Consider the following 17,074-nt stretch of genomic DNA (forward strand, 5'->3'; position numbering starts at 1 on the left):
TGGTAGAAAGATGAACACAACAGGAGACCTGGATAACGTATACAGTGACCTAATTATTTAATCAGGAGGAGGAGTGGCAAATTCCTGCGAGATCCAGGCCTTGTTCATTTTCAGGAAAGTAAGCCGGTCAACGTTATCGGAGGATAGTCGCATGCGACGGTCAGTTAGTACACCACCTGCAGCACTAAAGACACGTTCCGATAATACACTGGCCGCAGGGCAAGACAGCACCTCCAATGCATACTGGCTTAGCTCTGGCCATGTATCCAGCTTTGAGACCCAAAACTTGAAAGGGGAAGAGCCGTCTGGGAGTACAGCAAGAGGGCAAGACATGTAGTCTGTCACCATCTGACGGAACCGTTGCCTCCTGCTGACTGGAGCCGTCTGTGATGGTGTAGACTTTTGTGGGGGGCACAGAAAACTGTGCCACAGTTGGGCCATACTGGTCTTGCCTTGGGCAGAGGCACTGCTTCTGCTCCCTCTTTGTGCAGAGCCTCCACCACTGCCTGGACGCACTGAGCTGCTTTGGAATGCACTAGCAGCACTTCTCTCAGTTGGAATGGAGAAGATGATGGAATTGACCAGTGTGTCTTGGTACTCCCGCATTTTTCGCTCACGGTTCAACGGTGTGATGAGGCTTTCTACGTTGTCCCGGTAGCGAGGATCGAGGAGGGTGAACACCCAATAATCAGACATGTTGAGAATGTGGGCGATGCGGCGGTCGTTTCTCAGGCACTGCAGCATGTAATCCACCATGTGCTGCAGACTGCCAACTGCCCAAGAAACGCTGTCCCCTGCTGGAGGCGTGATCTCTGCCCGCTCGTCATCACCCCACCCTCGCTGTACACACTGAGTACTGGACAATTCGGTAACTCCCTCCTCTGGACGGACGTCTTCCTCCTCCATTGACTCCTCCTCATCCTCCTCACAAACTGTCCCCTGCCTAAGCGTTTGTGAGGAACCACGTGGCGCTGACTGTCCAGAAGATGATGGAAATGGTGAATCCTCATCCTCCACCTCTTCCACAACATCATCCCTTAGTGCTTGCAGTGATTTTTCAAGCAGGCAGATAAGGGGGACAGTCATGCTGACTAGTGCATCATCTGCACTCGCCATCCGCGTGGAATAATCAAAGGGACGCAAAACCTGGCAGACGTCATTCATAGTGGCCCACTCTGTGGTTGTGAAGTCTGTACGGCGCTGAGTGCGACTTCTTTGCGCCTGAAGCAGCTGGTACTCCATTACAGCTTGCTGCTGCTCACACAACCGCTCCAACATATGTAACGTGGAATTCCACCTGGTAGGTAGGTCACATATGATGCGATGTTCCGGCAGGCGGTATCGGCGCTGCAGAGCCGCAATGCGCGCTTTTGCCGTGCTGGAACGCCGCAAGTGAGCACACTCTAGGCGGACCTTGTGCAGCAGTGCATCAAGATCCGGATAGTCCCTCAAAAAGCTCTGCACGACCAAATTGAGCACATGTGCCAGACATGGGATGTGAGTGAGGTTGCCGAGGCCCAGAGCTGCCACCAGATTTCGGCCATTATCACACACTACCATGCCTGGCTGGAGATCGCTCTCCTGCTTGATGGCATTCCAGAGCTCCTGCGCTGTGTGGCTACGATTCCCCCAAAAAATTAATTTCAACACGGCCTGTTGACGTTTGGCCACGGCTGTGCTCATGTCGGTCGTAACAGGTACACGTTCATCACGGGTCCATGTGGAGGTGGACTGTGACGGCTCCTGCAGCGATGATTCTGAGGAACTGGTGTAAGAGGAGGAGTCAATGCGTACAGAATGGATTCCTGCAATCCTTGGAGTGGGCAGGACACGTCCTGCGCCACTCGCACGGTCTGTACCCGGCTCAATGACATTAACCCAATGGGCAGTGAGGGAAAGGTATCGCCCCTGTCCATGTTGACTGGTCCACGCATCGGTGGTGAGGTGGACCTTGCTACTGACGGCGTTCAGTAGCGCGTGTTTTATGTGTCCCTCCACATGCTTGTGCAGGGCAGGGACGGCTTGCCTGCTGAAGTAAAAGCGGCTGGGCACATTGTACTGTGGGACTGCCAATGACATCAAGTCACGGAAGCTGTCAGTCTCCACCAGCCTGAATGACAGCATTTCCAGTGACAGAAGTTTGGCAATGCCTGCAGTCAGAGCCTGTGCTCGTGGGTGGTTTGACGAGAAAGGCCGCCTTTTCTCCCATGCCTGTACTACCGATGGCTGTAGACTGGGCTGGGAGTGTGTGGATGACTGGGAAAGTGGTGCTGCGGGTGGAATTACAGCGGGTCTCTGGACAACAGGGCCAGAGGTTCTTCCACGGCGATCCTGGGAGGAAGCCGAACCAGCTGCGTGTGAGCTAGAGGAAGAGGCAACACGAGCTGAAGAGGTGGTAGCTGCCGCTGTTGGTTGGCCTACCTCTTCAGTGTGTTTTTCTAACAACGCCGGGTGCCTGGTGCGCACATGTTTCCACATGTTGGAGGTATTGAGGCTGCTGACATTTCGACCTCTTTTGACTTTGTGATGACACACGTTGCATCTGACATAGCAAATGTCATCTGCAACTGTGTCAAAAAAGGACCAGGCACTGCAAGTCTTGGGAGCGCCCTTTTTGGCTTTTGGAAGAGACATGCTCCTAACGGGTGCCAAAGCGGAGGCTGCAGGATCCGCAGTCTTCCCCCTCCCTCTCCCTCTTTGGGCCGTACGGGGAATCTCTTCCTCAGAGCTGCTCCCACCACCTTCCTGTCCCTCACGCCAAGATGGGTCGAGGACCTCATCATCTACACTACCCTCTGCCCCCAACTGCTCCTCCTGGGTAGTCTCAGCAGCAGAGCACGCACCAGTAAGTGGCACCTGAGTGTCATCATCAGCTGATGCGGCCTGCGATGTGGTGACCGGAGCCACTGGCCCACCCGCCTCTTCAGAGGAAGACAGAAAAAGCTGTTGGGCATCACTGCACCCTGCCTCTTCTTCCATTTCTCCAATGCTGCTTGGCTGGCCCCCTGTTTCCAAGCCAAGAGATTCAGAGAACAGAAGTAGAGACGGCTCCTGTCCTGGGCTCTCTGTCTGCCTGGGCAATTTGGCAGGTGGTGAAGAGACAGATGGCTGCTCTCCAGTGCTCTGTGTCTGAGAGGATGTGGCACTAATGGAAGTTGATGCATTAGCTGCCATCCATCCGACAACGGCTTCAATTTGGTCTTCACGCAGCAGCGGTGTACGGCGCTCTGACACAAAGCTGCGCATGAACGACTGTTGCCTGGTGAAAGTGGGTGCTGATGAGTCACCGGTGCCCGCAGCAGGCACAGAATCCCCACGTCCCCTCCCTGCTCCGCGCCCACGCCCACGTGCCTTACTCACTGCCTTCTTCATCTTGGTTGACTGATAAAGATAAGCAGAAAAGTACTAACGGATTTGTGTGCTTATTCCTGAGCAACTCCTCCTAACAGGTATAAGAAACACTAATTTTCTAAAGTGTGGACTAGACTTTAATATGAGCTAATGTGGCCTACACAAATGTAAAGTGGTGTAACTGGTGTGTTTGGTGAACTTTATTATTTATTTCTTTTTTGGGGGCTGAACTGACAACAGATAGAGCTGCAGTCACACAGAGACCGTGCAGACAGACGTAAACGGCGCTGCAAGGCCCAAAAACCCTCCTCTACTTTATCCTATGTAGTGTTTTTCAACAAATTAGCTGGAGACGGGTGGAAAGACACTAATAGGATTTTTTAAAATTAATTAGCAGCAGACTACACTACTTGAAAAAAAATTAAAATTGATTTGGCGGTATGACGCAGTGAACAACCCTGAGCTGGAGACAACGCACGTTTCGCTGTCGCTTCTTCCTGGGGGAAGCGACAGCGAAACGTGCGTAGGGGTCCGGAGGTCTGGTCAAACACGTGGGATTACAGTCTTAGGTAATATGAAGATAGTGTGACTCTGTATTTTTACTTCTGGTGTTTTGAGGGAAAAAGGGTGTATGCCTGATGCGAGATGAGTTTATCCCAGCATCTAGGTGCAATTTAGCGGCAGAATTTTTTGGTGCACTTTTGCTTCCTTTCCCCATATACAAAAATGTGATCCACCTAGAGTCTGACTCTCAATACCTATGTTCCCGCAATTTCAAATGATTGTTTATGAAATCAAAAATTGTATTTCATTCTACCCACCAACCTCCTGGTATTTTGGTTTGAGGCACCAATTTTATTATATGTTTGTTACATGTTAAATTATTACATATTCTAAATAAAGAAATTGTTTTATTGAATGTGAATTGTCTTTTGGCACTTCTTGATCCTGTTCAAGGATTGGTATGTTAGATAGTTTAATGGAGTGTAACCCATTCCCTTTTGGGGTCTAGGGTTTAGGGTATTATGATCACTTTATCCTATGTAGTGTTTTTCCACAAATTAGCTGGAGACGGGTGGAAAGACACTAATAGGATTTTTTTGAATAAATTAGCAGCAGACTACACTACTTGAAAAAAAAAAAAAAAAAAGAACAGTATGAGGCAATGAACCACCCTCCCTGAACTGAATACAACCAGCTATGGATGGCCTATGTGGCTGCACTCAGACTAGAGAGTGGGCTGCACTCACACACACACACACACACAGACCTTGCAGATCGCTGTGAAAACAGCGCTACAAGGCAAAAGCAAGGTGAATAGTAGGTGAACACAGCGGTTGCTAAATTAGCCTTTGGAAAGCACAAAGAAGCAAATCGCTATCTCTAAACTGTCCCTCAGTCAGCAAACAGCGTCCTGTCACTAACTGAATTCACAGCAGAGTGATCGGAAAATGGCGCCAGCGACTTTTAAACTGCATCATGACATCATTTCAGCAGCCAATCACAGCCTTGCCAGTAGTTTCATGCCCTCCATGCTAAACAGGATGTGCCCACACTTGGAATCATTCTCATTGGCTGAATTTCTGAATTTTGAATCTTGGAACTTCCGATTCCGGTATCCGATACGCGGCAAGTATCGGAATACCGGTATCGGAATTCCGATACCGCAAGTATCGGCCGATACCCGATACTTGCGGTATCGGAATGCTCAACACTATTGGTGATATCAACTTCCTGTTTCTGGCACATTAGTATATGGGAAGGGGAAAGCTTTTCAAGATGGGTGGTGACCATGGTGGCCATTTTGGATGCAACTTTATAAATGGCCCACCCTGTACATTGAATATTACATAGTTTATTTTCTTCCATGTCCCCATCTTATAGTAAATGGGGGAATGTCCAGTTTGGCTACATAGTACCATCTGCCCAACCCAAACTCATGTTCACCAAGCTGATGTGTCAAGAATTACACTCTCGGCAATCCTGTTGATTCTTCCTCTTGGGTCCGAGTTCCTCTTAGACTCCTGACCTGTAATAAGAGTTCATGGATTTTATGGCCCTTTGGGCAGAATTAATCATGTGAATGTCAGATTTATCCTAATATTATAGTCCTACTATTATATTTTTCCTTACATTTCCTATTAGAGAATTCGTCATACATGATAGTATTAGGACTAAAGGTACCTTCACACTAAGCGACTTTACAACGATAACAATAGCGATCCGTGACGTTGCAGCGTCCTGGATAGCGATATCGTTGTGTTTGACACGCAGCAGCGATCTGGATCCCGCTGTGATATCGCTGGTCGTTGCTGAAAGTTCAGAACTTTATTTGGTCGTCAGATCGGTGTGTATCGTTGTGTTTGACAGCAAAAGCAACGATGCCAGCAATGTTTTACAATGGTAACCAGGGTAAATATCGGGTTACTAAGCACAGGGCCGCGCTTAGTAACCCGATGTTTACCCTGGTTACCATTGTAAAAGTAAAAAAAAAACAGTACATACTCACCCTCTGATGTCTGTCACGTCCCCCGGCGTCCGCGCTGCTGCTCAGAGCTTCCTGCACTGAGTGTGTCAGTGCCGGCCGTAAAGCAAAGCACAGCGGTGACGTCACCGCTCTGCTGTTAGGGCCGGCGCTCACACAGTGCAGGGAAGCGGACACCGGGGGACGCAAATGTAAGTATGTAGTGTTTGTTTTTTTACATTTAACACTGGTAACCAGGGTAAACATTGGGTTACTAAGCGCAGCCCTGCGCTTAGTAACCCGATGTTTACCCTGGTTACCCGGGGACTTCGGCATCGTTGGTCGCTGGAGAGCTGTCTGTGTGACAGCTCTCTAGTGACCAAACAGCGACGCTGCAGCGATCGGCATCGTTGTCGATATCGCTGCAGCGTCGCTTAGTGTGAAGGTACCTTTAGTCTAGAGTTAGGGTTAGATTTATAAAAGTCTTACATAAAAAGTCACTAAAAATGTAATTTAAGCAAAGAAAAATAACAATTTATAACTTTTTAGAAAAAAGTACAGAACTGAAAGGCAACATATAAATGCTATTATAATTCTTAAAATACAATACATGGAGTCGAGGGATAAGAAGTTCAATACTTGAGTGCGGGATTGGAGGTTCAATATTGGACTCATAGGGAACTAACTATCCAGGAATTTACGGAGATTCAAATATTTACAGTGGGGGCAATTAACTCTGAACCACTGCTCATTATTGGCCAATTTTTTTTATATGAGTTCTATCCAATAAGAATGGATTGTTGAAAATATACAACCCTATCTAGATATTTTCCCGTATGTCACTGAGACATGAGAACGTCATATTGACTCTACTTATTTACTAGTAGTGTTGAGCATTCCGATACCGCAAGTATCGGGTATCGGCCGATATTTGCGGTATCGGAATTTCGATACCGAGTTCCGATATTTTTGTGATATCGGAAATCGGAATCGGAAGTTCCCAGTGTATGGTTCCCAGGGTCTGGAGGAGGGGAGACTCTCCTTCAGGCCCTGGGATCCATATTCATGTAAAAAATAAAGAATTAAAATAAAAAATATGGATATACTCACCCGTCCGGCGGCCCCTGGACCTTACCGATGTAACCGGCAGCCTCCGTTCCTAAGAATGAGGAGTTTAGGACCTGCAATGACGTCGCGGCTTGTGATTGGTCGCGTGAGCGGTAACATGAGCGGTCACGCGACCAATCACAAGCCGCGACGTCATCGAAGGTCCTTCACTGCTCATTCTTAGGAATGGAGGGTGCCGGTTACATCGGTAAGCTCCAGGGGCCGCCGGAGGGGTGAGTATATCCATATTTTTTATTTTAATTCTTTATTTTTTACATGAATATGGATCCCAGGGCCTGAAGGAGAGTTTCCTCTCCTCCAGACCCTGGGAACCATCCTGGATAGCTTCTGATACTTGTGTCCCATTGACTTGTATTGGTATCGGGTATCGGTATCGGCGATATCCGATATTTTTCGGGTATCGGCCGATACTATCCGATACCGATACTTTCAAGTATCGGAAGGTATCGCTCAACACTATTTACTAGGCTAATAATCGTTTCAAAGACGTGTCTTTGAGCTTTAATGAGTTCTTGCCAATGTTCCCAAAAAATAGCACTATGCCTTCATTCCTCATATATCCTACGTGCCTATTTCTCTGCAGTATGCAAATTAATACATTAATTGGCCACTCATTAGGCACTGATCTGATGCTCAAATGGTTTGATCTCTACAGACAATGGTCTATTGTCTGTACAAGTCCCCTCTATAATTTGTAAAGCACTGCGGAATATTTTGGCGCTATATAAATAAAAATTATTATTATTATTATTGATCATTGCAGACCAATCGGTTTTGAAAAATGAGAGCAAAAAAGTATGCAGCCAACTGGTTCTGGCCCCCTTTTCCCCAGGGGCCCCAATGCAGCTTTATTGGCTGCTTATTACAAAATATGACCTTCTGTTGATAGGGAAAAGAGAAGGGAATATATTTTGCGATCCTGTTGGATGCAATGTTTTGCAGACCTCATAGATCCCGGACTGTCCCTCACCTTCAGCTGTGGTCGGTGTCATACTGTTATGTCCGTAAGTTACGGTCAGGGACATAATAAGGACGGGCTGATAAATGACAGTTTATTTTTATTTTATATCCCAAAATAATTGGAGAAATCAGAGAATCTCTGCAGAAAACAGCTGTTGGTTTTGGAGTTTTTCAGCTGTCAGCCCCCATGTGAATCACAAATCTGAACATAATAAATTATTCATTACTAACTCTCACTCAACATGATTTACAGTGAGGGGTGTGCATCATCACAAGCTAAACATATAAGAGGGAAAGAAAGAAAGAAAGAAAGAAAGAAAGAAAGAAAGAAAGAAAGAAAGAAAGAAAGAAAGAAAGAAAGAAAGAGAAATAAAGAAAGAAAGAGAGAAAGAAAGAAAGAGAAAAAGAAAGAAAGAAAGAATGAGACTGAAAGAAAGAATGAGAGAAAAAAGTAAGAATGAGAGAGAGGAAAGAAAGGAAGGAAGGAAGGAAGAAAGAAAGAAGGAAGGAAGGAAGGAAGGAAGGAAGGAAAGAAGGAAGAAAGGAAGGAAGGAAGGAAGGAAGGAAGGAAGGAAGGAAGGAAGGAAGGAAGGAAGGAAAAAGAAAGAGAGAGAAAAAGAAAGAATGAGAGAGTGAAAGAAAGAATGAGAGAAATAAAGTAAGAATGAGAGAGAGGAAAAAAAGGAAGGAAGGATGAAAGAAAGAAAGGAAGGAAGGAAGGAAGGAAGGAAGGAAGGAAGAAAGGAAGAAAGAAAGGAAAAAGAAAGAGGAAAGAGAGAGAGAAAGAAAGAAAGAAAGAAAGAAAGAAAGAAAGAAAGAATGAGAGAAAACAAGTAAGAATGAGAGACAGAAAAGAAAGAAAGGAAGGAAGGAATGCCATCATACTGTGTTTTTATCTGGAGTGTTCATTTAAAGGATAAACAAAGCCCACAGCAGAGCCATTTGTGCAGTGACCCATGACTAAACTTTGAAGGGCAAGCATGGGTTAAATTAACAAAGGTAGAAGAAGTTCAGGCTCTATGTGGTCAAAAGTTTAAGGGGGTTGGTAAAAGGGGGGGGGGTGTTTACAATAGAGCAGGCCTATATATTATCTTAGATGGGGTGGGGGCTATCAATCTGCAGGAGGCACCAAGAACAAAGGTCCCAACCCTTAACTTGGGGGTTCAAGTAAGGTTGAATTATCGAAAATGTCAGATGGGGATGTGGTTGGGTCATTTCGATGAGCAGTGGTGAGAGGTAGGGTTGAGCGACTTTCATTTTTATAGGATTGGGTCGGGTTTCACGAAACCCGACTTTCTCAAAAGTCGGGTCGAGTGAAATTGGCCGATCCTATAAAAAAGTCGGGGTCGGGGTCGGCCGAAACACGAAACCCAATGCAGTGCAATGGGATACTATGGTTCCCAGGGTCTGAAGGAGAGGAAACTCTCCTTCAGGCCCTGGGATCCATATTAATGTGTAAAATAAAGAATCAAAATAAAAAATATTGATATACTCACCCTCGGACGCGCCCTGGTACTAACCGGCAACCTTCCTTCCTAAGAATGAGCGCGTGAATGACCTGCGGTGATGTCGCGGCTTGTGATTGGTCGCGAGCGGTCACATGGGCGGTCACGCGACCAATCACAAGCCGCGATGTCATCTAAGGTCCTTCACGCGCTCATTCTTAGGAAGGAAGGCTGCCGGAAAGAAGCAGGGCGCGTCCGAGGGTGAGTATATTCCTATTAGGTATATACTCACCCTCGGACACACCCTGCTTCTTTCTGGCAGCCTTCCTTCCTAAGAATGAGCGTGTGAAGGACCTTAGATGACGTCGCGGCTTGTGATTGGTCACGTGATCGCCCATGTGACCGCTCGCGACCAATCACAAGCCGCGACGTCACCGCAGGTCATTCAAGCGCTCATTCTTAGGAAGGAAGGCTGCCGGTTATTACCAGGGCACGTCCGAGGGTGAGTATATCAATATTTTTTATTTTGATTCTTTATTTAACACTTAAATATGGATTCCGATACCGATTCCCGATATCGCAAACATTTCGGAACTCGGTATCGGAATTCCGATACCAGATTCAGAAGATTGCCGACCTCATGGCCGACCCCACACAGGGGTCGGGTCGGGTTTCATGAAACCCGACTTTGCCAAAAGTCGGCGACTTCTGAAAATGGCCGACCCGTTTCGCTCAACCCTAGTGAGAGGGTTCTTGTAGTTAGTGGCAAAACTGTGGTGGGGGTTGTACATCGGGTGGATGATAACCTCCTATTTATGTTTGGATTTTGGTTAATTGCCTGAGTGATTTTTGGACTCTTCAGGGTGCGGTTCCTCGGAATCTGTGTCATGGAAAAGGTTTTCCGGCAACAAAGTTGACCCCAAGCCTGTCTTTGCGACTGAAGGCAATGCTGGATGGCTCATTACACAGGGCTGAAAAAAAATTTTTTTCAAGAGCTGTTTTGGTTATTCCACGTAATCTTTATGTTTTTAAGTGCGCTGAATCCGAAAATGACCTCTGTTTTGTCATAGGTAGTGTTGAGCATTCTGATACTGCAAATATCGGGTATCGGTCGATATTCGCTGTATCGGAATTCCGATACCGAGTTCCGATATTTTTGTGATATCGGAAATCGGAATCGGAAGTTCCTATAAGTTCCCAGGCATGTGCGGTGCGTATAGTTCCCAGGGTCTGGAGGAGAGGAGAGGAGACTCTCCTTCAGGCCCTGGGATCCATATTCATGTAAAAAATAAAGAATAAAAATAAAAATATGGATATACTCACCCCTCCAACGGACCCGGACCTCAGCCGTGCAACTGGCAGCCTCCGTTCCTAAGAATGCAGTGAGTGTAGGACCTGCGATGACGTCGCGGCTTGTGATTAGTCGTGTGAGCGGTCACATGAGCGGTCACGTGACCAATCACAAGCCGCGACGTCATCGAAGGTCCTTCACTCTGCATTCTTAGGAACGGAGGCAGATGCTTGCAGCGGTGACAGCCAGGGGCCGTCCGAGGGTGAGTATATCCATATTTTTTATTTTTATTCTTTATTTTTTTACATGAATATGGATCCCAGGGCCTGAAGGAGAGTTTCCTCTCCTTCAGACCCTGGGAACCATCCAGGATCACTTCTGATATTTGTGTCCCGTTGACTTGTATTGGTATCGGGTATCGGTATCGGCGATATCCGATATTTTTTGGATATCGGCCGATCCAATCCGATACCGATACTTTCAAATATCGGAAGGTATCGCTCAACACTAGTCATAGGATATCACGTTTTCTGACAATTTAAGTAACTATGTTAAATAAGACAATACCTCAAAATAAATGAAAAAAGACTCATAAAAATAAATTTTTTATTACAAATGTTTCATGAAAATCATGTTTTAACTGCTATGAGCTCACTAACACACACTAAAATTGATTATTCTTCCCTATGAGGCTTCTCTTGGTACATTTACGCTTGTGAGTAGCATCTGGAATGTCTCTCTGAAGCGTCCAACAGTAGTCTGCCATCATTGTAATGCTCCATCTTCCCTGGTATCTTCCTTCCATCTCTTTAATGTCCTGGTGGAATTGTTCACCTTGCTCTTCACTCACAGCTCCCAAATTTTCAGGAAAGTTGTCAAGATGGGAATGGAGGAAATGCACTTTCAAACTCATTAGGCAACCTAAAGCATGAAATGCTTTCAGCATTCGTCCGACAATTTTTTTGTAGTCAGGGTCCTTGTTATTGCCTAAAAATTTCTCTACCGTCTCTTTAAATGCAAACCACCCTTCTTTTTGAGGATGCATCATGGTATTGATAAACTTTTGACCAGCTATAAGCCTTCTAATGTCTGGTCCGACGAACACACCTTCCTTCAATTTTGCCTCTGAGAGGCCTGGAAACTTGGTGACCAAGTATTTGAAGCATTCTCCATCTTTTGGAAGTGATTTTACGAATTGCTTCATCAATCCCAATTTTATGTGGAGAGGTGGTAGAAGAACTTTATGGGGGGGAACCAAAGTTTCTCGGAGGACATTTTTTTCACCAACTGTGAGCACCCTCGGCTGCCAATTCTTCTTGCTCCAGTGATTTTGTCAGTCTCGACTGTCCCATAGACACAGAAAACAAGGGTATGTATGTGGTATACCCAGCTTGGTGCCCGAGCAGCATGCACAAGACTTTCAAATCCCCGCACACTTGCCAATCGTGGTCTTCATATTTAAGTTTATGAAGAACCAATTCCAAGTTCTTGTAGGTTTCCTTGAGGTGTACAGAATGACCTACAGGGATGGAAGAATAAAAACCGCCGTTGTGGAGTAAAACTGCTTTGAGATTTCTTTTTAAAGAATCGATAAAAAGACGCCATTGCGCTGAATCATATTGGATTTTGAAATGACCCATCAAACCTTCGACATCGATGCAATAAACCAACTTATCTTCCTGGGCAAAGTACGGAACAAACTCGTTTTCACGATGTCTGAACCATGAAAAAGACACTCCTGGCAACAATAAATTCTTGCTTTTGAGCCTCGATCCGAGTAACTCAGCGGCATCTTTGGGAAGATTCAAGTCTCTTACCAAACCATTCATCTCCTCCTGGGAAAACAATTTTGGTCTTGTATCATCTTCAAAGTCAGAACTTGATTCATCATCTGGTTCAGGTATGACTCCACCTTCATCGGAGCTAGTTATCTCTTCCAAGGTAGCAGGGGCCTTGGCTACTGGTATGTCTGTGCCATGGGGGATGGGACTAATTGCTGAGTGAAGATTGCTATATGAAATGGAAGGCTTCTATTTGGAATTATACCCTTTCACATCGCATGAACAAAAGTAACAATCGTCACTATGGTTCTTTTGCTCTCGCCATACCATAGGAATCCCATAACTGAAAGCTTTTTTCTTACCCTTACCCCAATTTCGGAGGTCCTCAACACACCGTTTGCACACTTTATGAGGCGCCCAAGTTTTATCTTGATCTCCAAGCTTTAGTCCGAAATAAGCGAAGTATACTTTTTTCACAAAGTTTGTTATATTCAGCTGTTGCTTCAACACTGTATATTCACCACAAATGTAACAGAAACTATCAGGCAAATTAATACACTTCCGCTGAGCCATAATGCTGATTTTGGGAAACACGGTTGAATATGACGAGCTAACACGAACTGAGACGAGAAAGTGTGAACAGGCGAGAACCAAGATAAAACAATTGAATCAAGCCCGGGCATGTCAGAGCCTGCTCGTGCAGCTTGCAACATGTTGATACTGGTTTCATTAGCTCACTCTGAAAGTTCTTTTCTTTGAAAGTTATATTTTTTGGGGCATTGTATATCTTCAATGCATTGATGTGAATTAATTAATAGTAATTTTGACTTTCAAAACCCTAAGATAAAAAAATACCAAAAATTGAGAAAAATATACTAAATTTGAAGAGAATTTTGCATTTTGTGGCAAATCCTGACGTCCAGGATTTTTTTCAATATTTTTTTCATTTTCAGCACACCAAAATACATTAGAAATTAGATGAAAATAATCAAACAGCTTTTTTTTGCAGACCTGTGTTATTATTTATTGGTTTCCTTGAGGTTTTGGAGTTCCAATAACCTCCGTACTGACAAGTTATTCATTGAAATGTTTGTATAATAAAGGCTGGTTTGGCCAATGAATTCTAAGGAAAGGTGGTATGAGTGTTTATTTGGTCAGATCTGTGGGAGTCGGCTGGAGATGTGAAATGGTTGAGTGGTAGTAAGGGGACAGTTGGAGGGAAGCCTCTACAATATTGCTGTTGAGTGATTGCCAACCTTTTTACACCATGAAAATGTTAAAATCATTTTTTTGTGACCGATCTCCAGATCTCCTGCAGTGACCTGCTGACCACCTTCTGTAACCAGATGGAGCTTAGAAGCTTACTACATACTTTAGTATTCTATTGCAGTAGAAAGTCAGTAAAAATGAGTAAACCAATTCATAAAAAATAAAAATTGTTACAAATTTCTTAAAATAAATCAGATTCAGCAGAATCCAATTTTTTATCAGCATTTGATTAACACGGTGGCCACCATTTTCCTGAGAGCCTTTTTCATGATCACGTGGTCAAAAGAGAAAGCGATGCACAACATTATGAGTGTCATTCCCTTTACTTGATCGCATGAGGCCTGAGATTGGCCTCAAGCAGTCATATGGGTGAGGAGCGATGAACATTATGACATGTATCACTACGCTATATTAGCTCTTGAGGCTTATCACAGGCCTCAGATTGACCAGAATGGAGCGCCAATAGAAATGTAGGTGGCAAAAGATCCGATGAGGAAAGGCATTAATGAAGTGTTGTTGTATTTTTTTTCAAAATTTTTAACCCTTTCCGTTTGGCTAAAGTTATCAAATTTGAATTACCAAATTAAATCTACCAGGCAAAATCATGATAATTTCAGGAGATGAAGTCATGTTTAAAGGTCAATGGATTATGTTCTCAGTAATGAGATTGGAAAGACTGAAAAAAGCATTACTCTCCAATGGTCGTGCAAGATTTACACTTGTCTCATTTTTATTCTGACATACGTGACCAAGTTAATATAGAAAAACATGATTATACATATAATATATAGGTAGACCATGCTGCTGTTATGTGGCCTCTGGAGAATGAAGGTCAACTCTGGTTGGTTTTATTCTTTTTGATAAAAGGTGGTGAGAACCTATGCAGGCCTGCCCTCCCCAGGGGAACTACATTTCTCAAGTGTGGGGAAAACTGCTAGAAGTGTATATGTGCAAAAGAGAGGCATCTTGAGTAGCAAATTCCTTCATTACTGAATGGGAAATTGTCCTAAAAATCATGGAAGAGGTGTACAGGGGCTACCAAACATCATTAATTGTGCCGGGGTAGCAAAGTCCTTCTCCAGTAAATGCTGCGCTATCGTCCTGCATTAGAACTGCTCCTCTGGATCAAGGGATTTCACTATGAGCCTCCAAGATGAGCTAAAAAAAGTAATTCCAAGTTCTCCTATCACTAACCCCGAGATGGACATTGGTAATCCTCTACTCTACTGGTAAGACGAGTACAAAAAACTTGGAGAGGGAGTCCAAGAAAAGTTGAAAACCATATTTCTTTATTAGGCATAAAGGCATATATAAGATAAAAGCACGCATCAATACAAGGTCATGATTATAACGAGAGATGGGGAGAAGGACGTGAATATCTCATGTAGAAAATATTAATAAAGGGGTGGGCAGAGCAGCCATAGATGGTATATATCAATTAATAATAAAGTGCTAATGCTTTAACTCCTTTCTGCCCTCGGAGGGAAAACTACGTCTAACGGCAGAACCCCCACTATGATGTGGGCTCCGGCGGTGAGCCCGCTTCAAAGACGGGACATGTCAGCTGTTTTGAACAGCTGACATGTGTCTGCAATAGACTCAGGTGGAATCGCGATCCACCTGCACCTAGTAACTAGTTAACTAGTTTGGCGCGTCGGCATAGCAACCAGAGGTCTCCTTGAGACCTCTATGGTTGTTGATGCCGGATTGCTATGAGCGCCACCCTGTGGTCGGCGCTCATAGCAATGCAGTAATTCTGCTACATAGGAGTGATCTGAGCATCGCTGCTATGTAGCAGAGCAGATCAAGTTGTGGCAGCTTCTAGCCTCCCATAGAGGCTATGGAAGCATGCCAAAATTAAGGAAAAAATGTTTTTAAAAATATGAAAAAAATAAAAAAATATAAAAGTTTAATTAAATCACCCCCATTTCACCCCATTCAAATAAAACAATGCAAAAAACCCCCAAACCTACGCATATTTGGTATAGCCACATTCAGAATCACCCAATCTATCAATAAAAAAAGGATTAACCTGATTGCTAAATGGCGTAGCGATAAAAAAAAGTCAAAACGCCAGAATTACGTTTTTCGGTCGCCTCGACATTGCATTAAAATGCAATAATGGGCGATCAAAATAACGTATCTGCAACAAAACGGTATCATTAAAATCATCAGGTTGGATCGCAAAAAATAAGCCCTCATCGAACCAAAGATCATGAAAAATGGAGACGCTGCGGGTATCGGAAAATTGCGCTTTTCTTTTTTCAAAACTTTGGAATTTTTTTTCACCACTTATATAAAAAAAGAACCAATTTTCGAGTACATGACATGGTAAAAACAATGATGTTGGTTAAAAGTACAACTTGTCCCGAAAAAAATAATGGCCGTATTGATGGAAAAATAAAAAAAAGTTATGGCTCTGGGAAGAAGGGGAGCAAAAAACTTAAATGCAAAACCGAAAAAAGCTGGGGTCATGAAGGGGTTAAAATATATAATACCATATATGTAGAGATGCAAAAGGAGTAGTAACGGAATATTTACCGACCAGCTGAGGCCATTATAAGTCAGTGAACAATTCTAATACAAAAGACATTTGCAAACACCCATATAGTCAGAACAATGCTCTTACCCATAGTTCCCCAAGAGAGACACCACATCAACAGCCCCAACGCACGTTTCGCGTAGGCTTCTTCAGGAGGCCATAGATTGGCATGATGTCTATAGCGGTTATTCATTGGTTACAGAGGGCTGCCCCTAGTTGCTTCCACCTTCTCTATTTCGAAACAGGGCACTTGGTGTTACACCTGGCAACATAGTTATAGGTGTAGCTACAGGAATTCCTTGTCTGAAGGCTAGGGTACATCTTTTTTGTGACTTTTACTTTTTTTTTACTCCTATATCTGTCAAATCCTAATTTTGAGCTTGGCCTTATTCCCAGGTTATACATCTGATTTATCCTGTAGTTCCACTTCTGCTATTGACTCAAATCCTGACTACGGTTCCATCCCGTTTTCTGACTTTCCTTATTCTGGCAGCTATTATTTTTAGGACCCCTGGTTACACTTTTTAATTTATTGCCATTTTTCAGCCACTTGCCATCAAATCTGTGACTATTCTGATTGGCACAACCTGGTAAACCAACCGGGAAATTTCTTAGACTCTGCACCCTAACTAAATGCAAACCGTCTATGGTTTATAGGATAACAGTAGGAAACAAAACAATATGACGGCAGAATCAGACTGTGCTCATTATTGTTTCTCCAGTTTTCTGGAGTAATTTGTTCGTTATTAGTGTCTTTAGCATTTGGGCCTTATTTTCTAAATGCTTTACACCACTTTTTAAATTGTTTTTCTTTTTGAAGTTTTTTTTATTTTTCTTTAACAA

The sequence above is a fragment of the Ranitomeya variabilis genome, chromosome 7 (assembly GCF_051348905.1).
Source record: "Ranitomeya variabilis isolate aRanVar5 chromosome 7, aRanVar5.hap1, whole genome shotgun sequence".
NCBI lineage: Eukaryota > Metazoa > Chordata > Amphibia > Anura > Dendrobatidae > Ranitomeya > Ranitomeya variabilis.